Raw genomic sequence first — 13,602 nt, 5'->3', positions numbered from 1 at the left:
AGTTTTGTTACTTTGAAGCTGATCCTTCATCCATGATGGCCGCCAATGGGGGGACTTCCTTTAACATAAGACCCTATGGGAAATACATACAAATGCTTCTTCTAGAGGTGCACTGAATGGAATAAAACCAAAACATGGCATAAATGTTTCTTATGAGGTGCTGATTAAGTGTTGCTACTTTGTTGCCGATTTACTGTTCAAGATGGCCACCAGGAATTTTTATTAAATTACAGGACCAATATTAAACCAAATTTGGCCTCACTCATTATTAGGGTATCTGTTATGATTTTAATCTATTTTTACATGATTTCCAAAACCAAAGTAGAATCAGGTGAGCGACACAGGCTCTTGAGAGCCTCTAGTTTAGTAACAACAAACAAAAGAACTATTTCAATTGGACCTGCTTTGATACTATAACTGCCCTTGAATTTTTACTAGATAACATTTTTGTTCGCTATGGAGATTCTGTATATCGTCAGGTTATCGGAATTCCCATGGGGACTAACTGTGCACCACTTATTGCGGACCTGTTTCTGTATTGTTATGAGTTACAGTTTATGACTAAAATCAGCAAAGACCCATCGAAACAACATCTGATTCAAAAATTTAATAACACTTTTAGAAATTTAGATGATATATTGGCTCTCAATAATGACGACTTCAGTATGTACACTAAAGAGATTTATCCTGCCGAACTGACTTTAAATAAAGCTAATACTAACAATGAACACTGCCCTTTCCTGGATCTTGATATCTTTGTCTTTAACAGGAAGCTTAATACCAAAATTTATGAAAAGAGATGATTTTTTTTTTCCTATTGTTAATTATCCATTTTTAGATGGTGACGTTCCCTTGTTGCCATCTTATGGTGTTTATATATCTCAATTAGTTCGATTTGCTCGTGTATGTAACAACGTATTTGATTTCAACGAAAGAAATCTCTGTATTACTGAAAAATTATTACACCAGGGTTTTCGATATCACAAACTAGTCAAAATATTTACTAAATTTTATCATCGGTAGAAGGACATCATTCGTAAATATAAATCAACATGCAGACATCTTATACGTTCAGGTATTTCACATCCAATATTTTATGGTAATATTCTTTACAAAGCACAAAAATGTCAGCATTCACCTCAAAAACTAACCAAACCTTTAAACAGACTTATTCAGAAATGATATAGTTACGATACTGTTGTCAAGTCATTAAGGATTGCATATTTTGGTATTAATATTGATTCACTCATCATGCTCATAGGGTCTTTGCATTGGAAATAAACACATTTATTCTAAAACCAGTTGTTAGCATGATACGGGTTATGTTCTTCTCATATATTTTATGATGGTATGATACTAAACCCCTAACGGGAGGGATTGTACTTGATTTTCATATGATGAAGAAATAATCTTTCAATTAGTTTAATTGAGGTCTGGAGCAATTTCAATGTAGTTTAATTCAAAGTCTTGAATTCTTGGGATTCTTTAATATACTGAATCTAACTGTGTATTTAGAATTTTGATTTTTGGGCCCCATTTTTGAATTGGTCCACATTGAAGTCCAAAGTTTCCAAAATTAAAATTTGTTTGATTTCATTAGAAATTGAATAATTGCGGTTCTTTGATGTGCCGAATCTTACCATGTATTTGTATTTTTGATTTATGGCCATGTTTTCAAATTGGTCTACGTTAAGGTGCAAAATTAAACTGAGTTTGATTTTAACAAAAATTGAATTCAAGGGGTTCTTTGATATGCTGAATCTTAACATATTTTTAGATTTTTGATTTGGGCCCAGTTTTCAAGTTGGTCCAAATCAGGATCCAAAATTAAACTTTGTTTGATTTCAACAAAAATTGAATTCAAGGGGTTCTGTGATATGCTGAATCTTAACATGTATTAAAATGTTGGATTTTGGGCCCCGTTATCAAATAGGTTCACATTGAGGTCCAAAGAGACCAAAATTAAACTTTGTTTGATTTCATCAAAAATTGAATTCAAGGGGTTCTGTGATTTGCTGAATCTTAACATGTACATGATGTATTAATATTTTAGATATTGGACTTTTATAGGTAAATGTCAAATTTCAAATTTTCAAGTTCTTAGACCATATTGATTCTGTGTCAGAAACTTTTTTATGCTATGTTAAATATTTAATCACAATTTAAATTCAAAGCTGTATTGCACAATTAATAGAAATTGTATGTAGATCGAGTCATAGTTAAAAAAAACATACAGCATCAAATCTAATTTTAGAGAAGAAATTATGTATAAATATAGTTTGAAATTTACTGTTCATTATTAGATATTTGAAAATAATTACAAATAAGTTTTATAGATTTTTGGGTAAAGTTTTTTTGAAGAACTTGGTGGTAGGTTGTTTGTTATTCTGTTTAAATTAATTTCCATGATGCTATTTATATATATTTTTTTTTGATGAAGTGAACCCTTTTAAAAACTTTAATATTGTCCATTAATAAATAAATAAATAAAATTCTTGGTGTACTTGAATATGCTGGATCTAACCATGTATTTAGATTTTGGATATTTGACCATAATAGGTAAAAAAACAATTTAAAATTTTTCAGTTCTTTGACCACATTCATTCTATGTCAGAAACCGTTGCTGTGCCAAATATTTCATCACAATCCAAATTCAGAGCTGTATCAAGCTTGAATGTAGAGTGTCCATACTTGCCCCTAATGTTCTGGGTTCAATCTCTGCGGTTGTATCAAGCTGCACCCAGCAGAGCATTTTATTAAAACATATATACTATATATAAAACACCCTTTATTTTTTTAAGTAAATTAGTGATTTAATAAAAAGAATGATGTGGAGCTTATGTCAAAGAGAAAAAGTCACATCTTCAAATTAGAAAGAAATAAAGGACATCTATAGGTAGATTCCTCCTTGCAGTATAGAAAAATATAATTGACAACAATTTTCAATATCTGTTATAATAACTTGAGCCAGAGAAAAGTTCTTCAGCTGCCACATGATACATGTATATTACATTCTAAACCATGTTTTTTTATTAACTGTGTATTTGCATTCAGGTGTCACAGGTCAAATTTATTCGTTCATTGTGTGTTTATTTATGTTTTTTGATTGAGTTAAAAGCCTTCCAATTGATATTTTATAGTGTTTTTTTCTATGTTGTGATGTTATACTATTGTTTTAGAAAAGGGAGAAGGTTTGGAACCATTAAAACATTTAATCCCGCTGCAAATGTTTGCACCTGTCCTAAGTCAGGAATCTGATTACAGTAGTTGTCGTCTGTTTATGTAGTTCATACGTGTTTCTGATTTCTCGTTTTTATATAGATTAGACCGTTGGTTTTTCTGTTTGAATGGTTTTACACTAGTAATTTTTTGGGGCCCTTTATAGCTTGCTGTTCGGTGTGAGCCAATGCTCCGTGTTGAAGGCGTACCTTGACCTTTAATGGTTTACTTTTATAAATTGTAACTTGGATGGAGAGTTGTCTCATTGGCACTCATACCACATCTTCCTATATCTATTTTCTACATGTACAACGACATGATGTGCAGCAGTTACAGAAGTTGTTCAGAGAGTATGTATCTGAATAACTTCTTTACCAATAAGAACTCTGTTTGCAAATTTTTTGTAACAGACAATGTCAAGTCCTTCTAGCAGAACCCCTTCATACAAAGATGTGATTATCACACCTCCCTCTTTAGGTTTGGTTTTAAGATAAGATTCATATAGCCAAGAGTAATACTACAAAAGAAGTATCAGCATGTCAGTATCTTCCATGTTCAACACATCTTCATCTGCTGAAGCATGTTTTGTTTCAATACCAATTGAATGCATATTTTTACCAAACATTTCAACAAAGTTCAGTTTATTTTCATTATTAGCCAAAAATATTTTCTCCTTTGACCTAAAAGGCTTCTCAGTAATTGTAACCTTTGTTCCGAGGATTCCAAAGATCTCTTGTTGATTTAAAAAAGTATTTTGATACAAAGTTTATTTTGATAAGCATTATCTAAATACGCAAAAAAAATGTACCTTCATGACTTGAGATATTGTCAGTTTTATATTTGGTTTTGTATTTGTGCAAAGTGTTCACCCAATTTTGTAAATATAAATGTAACTATAAACAACTGTCATACAAGTAGGAGGTTTAGCTAGCTATAAAACCAGGTTTAACCCACCATTTTCTTTGGAAAATAAAATTGCCTCTATCTAGTCAGGAATATGGCTGTTGTTTTTCACTTGTTCCGTTGTTTGATTATATGATAGTTTTTGATTTTGTAAGTTTCTATGGACTTTCCCTTTTTAGCTCACCTGGCCTGAAGGGCCAAGTGAGCTTTTCTCATCACTTGGCGTCCGTCGTCGTCGTCGTTAGCTTTTTACAAAAATCTTCTCCTCTGAAACCACTGGGCCAAATTTAACCAAACTTGGCCACAATGATCATCAGGGTATCTAGTATAAAAAATGTGTCTGATGACCCCGCCAACCAACCAAGATGGCCGCCATGGCTAAAAATAGAACATAGGGTTAAAATGTAGATTTTGGCTTATATCTCTGAAACCAAAGCATTTAGAGTAAATCTGACATAGGGTAAAAATGATTATCAGGTCAAGATCTATCTGTCTTGAAATTTTCAGACAAATCTGACAACCTGTTGTTGGGTTGCTGCCCCTGAATTGGTAATTTTAAGGAAATTTTGTAGTTTTTGGTTATTATCTTGAATATTATTATAGATAGAGATAAACTGTAAACAACAATAATGTTCAGCAAAGTAAGATCTACAAATAAGTTGTCATGACCAAAATTGTCAGTCGACCCCTTTAGGAGTTATTGCCCTTAATAGTAAATTTTTAACAAATTTTTGTAATCTTTTACAAAAATCTTCTTCTCTGAAACTACTGAGACAAATTTAACCATACTTGGCCATAATCATTATTAGGGTATCTAGTTTAAAAAATTTGTCCGATGACCCCACCTTCCAACCATCATGGCCGACTTGGTTAAAAATAGAACATAGGGGTAAAATGCAGTTTTTGGTTTATATCTCTGAAACTAAAGCATTTAGAGCAAATCTGACAGTGGGAAAAATGTTCATCAGATTTAGATTTATCTGCCCTGAAATTTTCAGACGAATCCAACAACCCGTTGTTGGGTTGCTGCCCCTGAGTTAGTAATTTTACAAAAATTTTGCAGTTTTTTGTTATTATCTTAGATATCATTATAATATCTAATATCTAATACTATTAATTATGATTTTAACCTTATTTTACATGATTTCCAAAGCATCAGTAAATACAGGTGAGCGACACAGGCTCTTGAGAGCCTCTAGTTAGCTTACCTGGCCATAGGGCCAAGTGAGCTTTTCTTCTCACTTGGCTTCCATCGTCGTTAACTTTTAAAAAAATCTGCACCTCTGAAACTACTGGGCAAAATTTAACGAAACTTGGCCACAATCATCATTGGAGGTATCTAGTTTAAAAAATATGTCCGATGACCCTGCCTGCCAACCAAGATGGCCGACATGGCTAAAAATAAAACATCGGGTTAAAATGCAAGTTTTGTCTATTATTTTGAAAACCGTTATAAATAGAGAAAATCTGACAGGGCAAAAATATTCAAAATGTTGAGCTCTACCAATTGTTCATGTACGTCAAAACTGTCAGACAACTTCTTTTAGGAGTTATTGCCCTTAAATGACAAATTTTACCATTTTTTTAGCTCACCTGACCCAAAGGGCCAAGTGAGCTTTTCTCATCACTTGGCGTCCGTCGTCCATCATCGTCTGTTAACTTTTACAAAAATCTTCTCCTCTGAAACTACTGGACCAAATTTAACCAAACTTGGCCACAATCATCATTGTGGTATCTAGTTTGAAAAATATGTCTGATGACCCTGCCTTCCAACCAAGATGGATGACATGGCTAAAAATAAAACATAGGGGTAAAAATGTCAGACAACTTCTTATAGGAGTTATTGCCCCTAAATGACAAATTTTACCATTTTTTTGTCGAACCTGCAACTTTTGTCGCAGAAAGCTCGACATAGGGCTAGTGATCCAGCGGCATAAGCTAACTTCTTAAAAGTATTAAATTTTCCAAGGTGGAAGACCTGGATGCTTCATACTTTGTATATAGATGCCTTATGTTTTAAATTTTCCGTCTGTCATATGTCCATTGTCCTTGACCTCATTTTCATGGTTCACTGACTACTCGAAAAAAAGTTAAGATTTTTTGCAATGTTAATTTCTCTATTATTATCAGTAATAGGATAACTATATTTAATATATGCGTACCTTGCAAGGTTCTCATGCCCGTCAGACAGATTTCATCTGACCTCGACCTCATTTCATGGATCAGTGAACAAGGTTAAGTTTTCGTGGTCAAGTCTATATATCAGATACTATAAGCAATAGGTCTTTTATATTTGGTGTATGGAATGATTGTAAGGTGTACATCTCCAACTGGCTGGTGTCATCTGACCTTGACCTCATTTTCATGGTTCAGTGGTTAAAGTTAAGTTTTTGTGTTTTGCTTTTTTTTTCTAATATTATATGCAATAGGTCAACTATATTTGGTGTATGGAAATATTTTACAATGTACATGTCAGTCTGGCAGGTTTTATTTGACCTTGACCTCATTTTCACAGTTCATTGCTCAGTGTTTAGTTTTTGTCGAGCCTGTGACTTTTGTCGCAGAAAGCTCGACATAGGGATAGTGATCCTACGGCGGCGGCGGCTACGGTGGCGGCGGCTGCGTTAGCTAACTTCTTAAAAGCTTTATATTTTAGAAGGTGGAAGACCTGGATGCTTCATACTTTGTATATGGATGCCTCATGTTATGAAGTTTCCGTCAGTCACATGTCCAATGACCTTGACCTCATTTTCATGGTTCAGTCACTACTTGAAAAAAAAGTTAAGATTTTTTGTAATGTTAAATTCTTTCTTATTATAAGTAATAGGATAACTATATTTGGTATGTGCGTACCTTGCAAGGTCCTCATGCCTGTCAGACAGTTTTCACTTGACCTCGACCTCATTTCATGGATCAGTTTACAAGGTTAAGTTTTGGTGGTCAAGTCCATATCTCAGATACTATAAGCAATAGGTCTAGTATATTTGGTGAATGGAAGGACTGTAAGGTGTACATGTCCAACTGGCAGGTGTCATCTGACCTTGACCTCATTTTCATGGTTCAGTGGTTATAGTTAAGTTTTTGTGTTTTGGTCTGTTTTTCTTATACTGTATGCAATAGGTCTACTATATTTGGTGTATGGAATGATTGTAAGGTGTACATGTCCAACTGGCAGGTGTCATCTGACCTTGACCTCATTTTCATGGTTCAGTGGTTATAGTTAAGTTTTTTGTGTTTTTGGTCTGTTTTTCTTATACTATATGCAATAAGTCAACTATATTTGGTGTATGGAAATATTCTATGATGTACATGTCAGTCTCGCAGGTTTTATTTGACCTTGACCTCATTTTCACGGTTCATTGCTCAGTGTTAAGTTTATGTGTTTTAGTCTGTTTTTCTTAAACTATAAGCAATAGGTCAGCTATATTTGTTGTATAAGAGGATTGTAAGCTGTTCATGTCTGCCTGGCATGGTTCATCTGACCTTGACCTCATTTTCACGATTCATTGGTCAAAGTTTAGTTTTCTTGGTTAAGTCTGTTTCTTAGAAACTATAAGCAATAGGTCAACTATATTTAGTGTATTGAATGATTGTAAGGTGTACATGTATTTCTCGTTTGGTTTATATGACCTTGACTTCATTTTCTTGGATCATGTTAAGTTTATGTAATAGTTGTTGTAAAGCTTTCATTTGGGACTATCAACATAATATCAATGGTTAGTAAAGAAGGCGAGACATTTCAGCGTGTGCACTCTTGTTGTGTTTTGGTCTGTTTTTCTTAAACTATAACCAATTGGTCAACTATATTTGTTGTATGGAATGATTGTAAGGTGTATATGTCTGTCTGGCAGATATAATCTGACCATGGCCTCATTTTCATGATTCATTGGTCAATGTTAAGTTTTCATGGTTAAGTTTGTTTCTTACATACTATAAGCAATAGGTCAACTATATTTAATGCATAGATTGATTGTAAGGTGTACATGTCTGTCTGGCATGGTTCATCTGACCACAACCTTATTTTCATGGTTCATTGGTCAATGTTTAGTTTTCCTGTTTAAGTCTGTTTCTTAAAAACTATAAGCAATAGGTCAACTATATTTGGTGTATTGAATGATTGTAAGGTGTACATGAACTTCCGGTTTGGTTTATCTGACCTTGACCTCATTTTCTTGGATCATGTTAAGTTTGTGTGATACTTTTAGTAAAGCTTTATATTTAGGACTATCAACATAAAATCAATGGTCAGTAGAGAAGGCGAGACATTTCAGCGTGTGCACTCTTGTTTCATTTTTGCCTAATATTTTGAAAAATACAATAGATAAATAGAAACTTATTATTGCAAAAATGATCAACAATACAAGTTCTACAAATAAATCATTGTCGAAATCATTATTCATTTCCTTATTAGAGATAGATAGAAACTTAAATAAGCAAAAATGATCAGCAAGACAATATCTACACCCGACGACTCCTTATTGGTGTTATTCAGCAGCCCTTTAATGGTGATTTTCCATTGTCTGTTAACTTTTAACCTCTGAAACTACATGGCCAAATTTAACCAAACTTAGCCACAATCATCATTGGGGTATCTAGTTTAAAAATTTGTCCAATGACCTCCGCCTGCCAACCAAGATGGCCAACATGGCTAAAAATAGAACATAGGGGTAAAATGCAAGTTTTGTCTATTATTTTGAAAACCATTATAAATAGAGAAAACTGACAAGAGCAAAAATGTTCAAGAATGTTGAGCTTTACCAATTGTTCATGTACGTCAAAACTATCTGACGACTTCAAGTAGGAGTTATTGCCCTTAAATGACAAATTTTACCATTTTTTTTTATTTTTTGCATACTATCTTTAAACTTATAATAGATAGATAGAAACTTAAATAAGCAAAAATGATAAGCAAGGCAAGATCTGCAATTAAGACAATATAAAGGAAATAGTCTGACGACTCCTTGTTGGAGTTATTGCCCTTTAATTATGATTTTCACCATTTTTTTTGTGTTTTGCCATATATGATAAAAAATATAAAAGATAAATAGACTCTTTAAATCACAAAAATGATCAGCAATTCAAGCTCTACTAACAAGTCAAATTTTGCCAATATAGTTAGAAGACTCTATAAATAGACTCTTTAAATCACAAAAATGATCAGCAATTCAAGCTCTACTAACAAGTCAAATTTTGCCAATATAGTTAGAAGACGTCACTCTTTATAGGAGTGATCACCCTTAAATGAGGATTTTTTTTACCCTCTTTTGTCTTTTGAGCAAAAACTAAAGAAGACTAAATGATCAGCAATGCAAGATCAACAAAACAGAGATTTTTATCATGAATTCTATTCTGGTCTTCAATGCTGAAGAGTTTCCTTTGTTGAGTATGCACATAGACCAAGGTGAGCGATACAGGCTCTTTAGAGCCTCTAGTTTTCATTTTTACCTATTATCTTGAAAACTATAATAGATAAAGAGAAACTTTAAAATGCAAACCTGATCAACAAGACAAGTTCTACAAATAAGTCTGCATGGTCGAAATCGTCAGTCGAATCCTTATTAGAGTTATTGCCCTTTGATGACGATTTTTACCATTTTTTTGCGTTTTTGCCTTATATCTTAAAAATTATAATAGATAGATAAAAAACTTGAATAAGCAAAAATGATTAGCAAGACAAGATCTGCAAATAAGACAATATGGAGGAAATCGTCTGACAACTCCTTGTTGGATTTATTGCCCTTTAATTATGATTTTCACCATTTTTTTTGCGTTTTGCCATATATGATAAAAGGGGAGGCTATACGGCAGATACAATTAATGTAAGAAACACGTGACCAAAACACATTAATACACAATCTAATTAATTTCAAACTGAAATTTATTAGATAGGGACCATGATAACGTTGAAATAGATGATACTATATTACTGGTGCTTTATCAATTGACCGTACATAATTATTGCAGCATAGCAATTAAAGGCAAAAGATAATATTCCTTTAGTTTTAATAACTTAATATAACCAATATATATAAAATACAAAAAAAAGTGTTCAATGTAGAATTACTAGTTGCCAATAGCAAACATAAAAGTCGAGGAGACTGTATAATAATGCTTAAAAAATAAAGGTTAAAGACCATAACATAAAATTGACAGTTGGACCCCTGATGATAGCAGATCGGTCGTAATAAGTATAACTATTGACAAAGAATTTAGATATAAATATATCCATATATTTATTAACAATTTTATATTTAATTGTATTAAAGTAATGCATCTTAAGATTTATTATAACAAGCATTAACTTCCAAGTCACTACAATAGTATCTTGTCTCTTGTCATAACATGGCAATATGGGGTGTGTGGTTGAATTGATGTTGTATAATAAAAAAGGTATCTGGTCTTGTTTTAAAACACATTTCAGTACAGAATTTTGGGACCACCTGTCTAAGTTTTTATACGACCACGACCGCAAACAATCTTTGCGGTTGTATATTGGTAAAACGTCGTCATCGTCCGAAGACACTTTGTTTCCAGACAATAACTTTAGTGTAAGTAAATAGAAATCTATGGAATTTTCACTGGACGTTGCCCAATGTCAGGCGACCCTGGGAATTACGAATTATGGGAGCTTCGTTTGGGAGACTTCGTAACAGCATCCTGTTACAATCATTTCTTGTTGAAAAACACTTTAACCAATATGCATGAAACTTAAGTGAATTGTTTATATCTATTGATGTGAGCTCCCTTTCGTTTTTTATAAATTTCGGATTTACTGTTTCCGAGTTTTGGGGTTTTATTTATTAAAAAAGGGGGCATTTTCCAGTTTTCGGACAATTAACTCAAAAACAATTTCACCAATTTGCATGAAACTCTTGTGAATTGTTTATATCTATTGACATGAGATCCCTTTCGTTTTTTATAAATCTCAGATTTAACGTTTCCGAGTTTTGGGGTTTTATTCATTAAAAAAGGGGGGATTTTCCAGTTTTCGGACAATAACTCAAAAACAATATTACCAATTTGCATGAAACTTTTGTGAATTGTTTTTATCTATTGACTTGAGCTCCCTTTCATTTTTTATAAATTTTGGATTTACTGTTTCCGAGTTTTGGGGTTTTATTCATTAAAAAAGGGGGGGATTTTCCAGTTTTCGGATAATAACTCAAAAACAATATCAACAATTTGCAAGAAACTTTGATGAATTGTTTATTTCTATCGACATGAGCTCCCTTTTGATTTTTATAAATTTTAGACCATACGTTTCCGATTTATGGGGTTTTATTCAATACAAAAAGGGGGATTTTCCAGTTTTCGGACAATAACTCAAAATTGCTTTCAGCATTTTTTATGAAACTTTGGTAAATTGTTTATATCTATTTTTGAATTCTCCCTTTTGATTTTTATAAATTTACGAATTAAGGTTTCCGAGTTATAAGAGTTTATTTGTTTATAGTCTGACAACAGATTTTCTAAGCATTGCGCAACAGCACAGTGTATTGCACAACAGCAAGAAATCTTTAATTGAATATAAATTCAATTCATATAACCAATTTTAAGTTCTTTGACTACATTTATTCAGAAACCTATAAAATGTCAAATATTTAATTACAATCCAAATTCAGACCTGTATCAAGCTTGAATATTGTGTCCATTTTTGCCCAACTGTTCAGGGTTGGACCTCTGCGGGCGTATCCAGCTGCGCTCAGTGAAGCAGTTTATTCTGTATTTAACTGATAAATAGACTTTTTTTTTTTACATTTTCAGTTTTTTCTGATAGATTGACTTATTTTTTAGCTCACCGCGGCCCTTCAGCCCTCATGTGAGCTTATGCCATCACTTGTCGTCTGTCGTTATAGAAGTATAACGTCGTAAACTATTTCAAAAATCTTCTCCTCTGAAACTACTGGGCCAAATACCTTCAAACTTTAACTGAATGTTCTTTAGGGTATCTAGTTTATAAATGTATCCAAAGTTTTGATTCATCAACAAACATGGACGCCATGGCTAAACATAGAACATAGGGGTTAAATGCAGTTTTTGGGTTATATCTCAAAAAAACTAAAGCTTTTTGAGCAATTCTGACACGGGGTAAAAATGTTCAATTGGTCAAGAACTATCAGCCCTGAAATTTTCGGATGAATCGAACAACCCATTGTTGGTTGCTGCCACTAAATTAGTAATTTTAAGGAAATTTTGCAGTTTTTATACGACCGCAAAAAAATTTTGCAGTCGTATATTGGTATGACGTTGGTGTAGTTGTTGTCATCGTCGTCATCGGAAGACACATTGGTTTTCGCACTCTAACTTTAGTTTAAGCAAATGGATCTCTATGAAATTTTACCATAAGGTTCAATACTACAAAAAGAAGGTTGGGATTGATTTTGGGGGTTATGGTACCAACAGTTAAGGAATAAGGGGCCAAAAATAAGCATTTTTGTAACTTCCAGACATAACTTGTGTGTTAGTGTATGGATCTCTCTGACATTGTACCACAAGGTTCCATATCACAAAGGGAATGCTGGGATTGATTTTGGGGGTAATTGCCTCAAAATTTTAGGAAGTAGGGGCAAAAGAAGGGGCAAAAAACAAGCATTTTTCTAGTTTCATGACAATAACTTGTGTGTAAGTGTATGGATCTTTTTGAAATTGAACTGCAAGGTACTATACCACAAAGGGAAGGCTGGGATTGAGTTTGGGGGCGATGAATCATAAGGGGTTTGAAGAAATAAAGAAATTTGTACCAACTGTTCAGGGTTCGACCTCTGCGGTCGTATCAGGCTGCGCTCAGCGAAGCATTTTATTGGTTATTATCTTGAATATTATTTAATTTAAAGATAAACTGTAAACAGCAAAAATGTTCAGTGAAGTAAGATCTACAAAAAAGTTTTTATGACCAAAAGTGTCAATTGACCCCTTAAAGAGTTATTGCCCTTTAAGGACAATTTTACACAATTTGTTTATGTTTTCCAACTTTAAAAAATCTTCTCAAATGAATCTAGTATAAATTTTGTATTTTATTTCCTTGTACATCAAGAAACAAAGCCACTATGGCTAAAATGGAACATATGGGTAAAATGCATTTACTTAATTGCTTTTGAAGAAAATATGACCGATACAAAGAACATTTAAATGGCATTTTCAAGCCACTCATTCATGTCATTAATATATATTGAAAAGCAAAAATAATCATTGATGTAAGATTTAAGCAAAAAAATAACAGGTGAATGATTCAGTCTCTTGAGAATCTCTTGTTTACAGTTAACATTTACAGACAGTCTTGGATTAAATGTTTTTGACATGATAAATTTGTAAACCATTATGGATTGTTATGAAACTTGGACAGAAGCTAATTTTCAAGACCATGAAATAGCATCTAAAGAAAAAGTTCAAATTTTTTTATAAATTCTGTATTTTACTGATATAATGAACTCACTTTTTAAGTCAACATTACACTTTTACATTGACGGCAGCAATCACGGG

General features: G+C 32.9%; 1 long non-coding RNA gene across 1 annotated transcript in view; it reads left to right on the top strand.

Moving 5' to 3' along the window:
* Positions 1 to 12,816, top strand: part of LOC127729532 (uncharacterized) — a 69,741-nt gene extending 56,925 nt beyond the window's left edge. Inside the window, exon 3 of the long non-coding RNA XR_007994672.1 lies at positions 12,781 to 12,816. This is a non-coding gene — a long non-coding RNA (uncharacterized LOC127729532). The remainder of the gene's footprint in view (positions 1 to 12,780) is intronic.
* Positions 12,817 to 13,602: the final 786 nt, after the last annotated feature.

The sequence above is a fragment of the Mytilus californianus genome, unplaced genomic scaffold, assembly GCF_021869535.1.
Source record: "Mytilus californianus isolate M0D057914Y unplaced genomic scaffold, xbMytCali1.0.p SCAF_2, whole genome shotgun sequence".
NCBI classification, from domain to species: domain Eukaryota; kingdom Metazoa; phylum Mollusca; class Bivalvia; order Mytilida; family Mytilidae; genus Mytilus; species Mytilus californianus.
The sequence above is the reverse complement of the archived record's forward strand: the minus strand, read 5'-3'. Positions and strand labels throughout refer to the sequence as shown.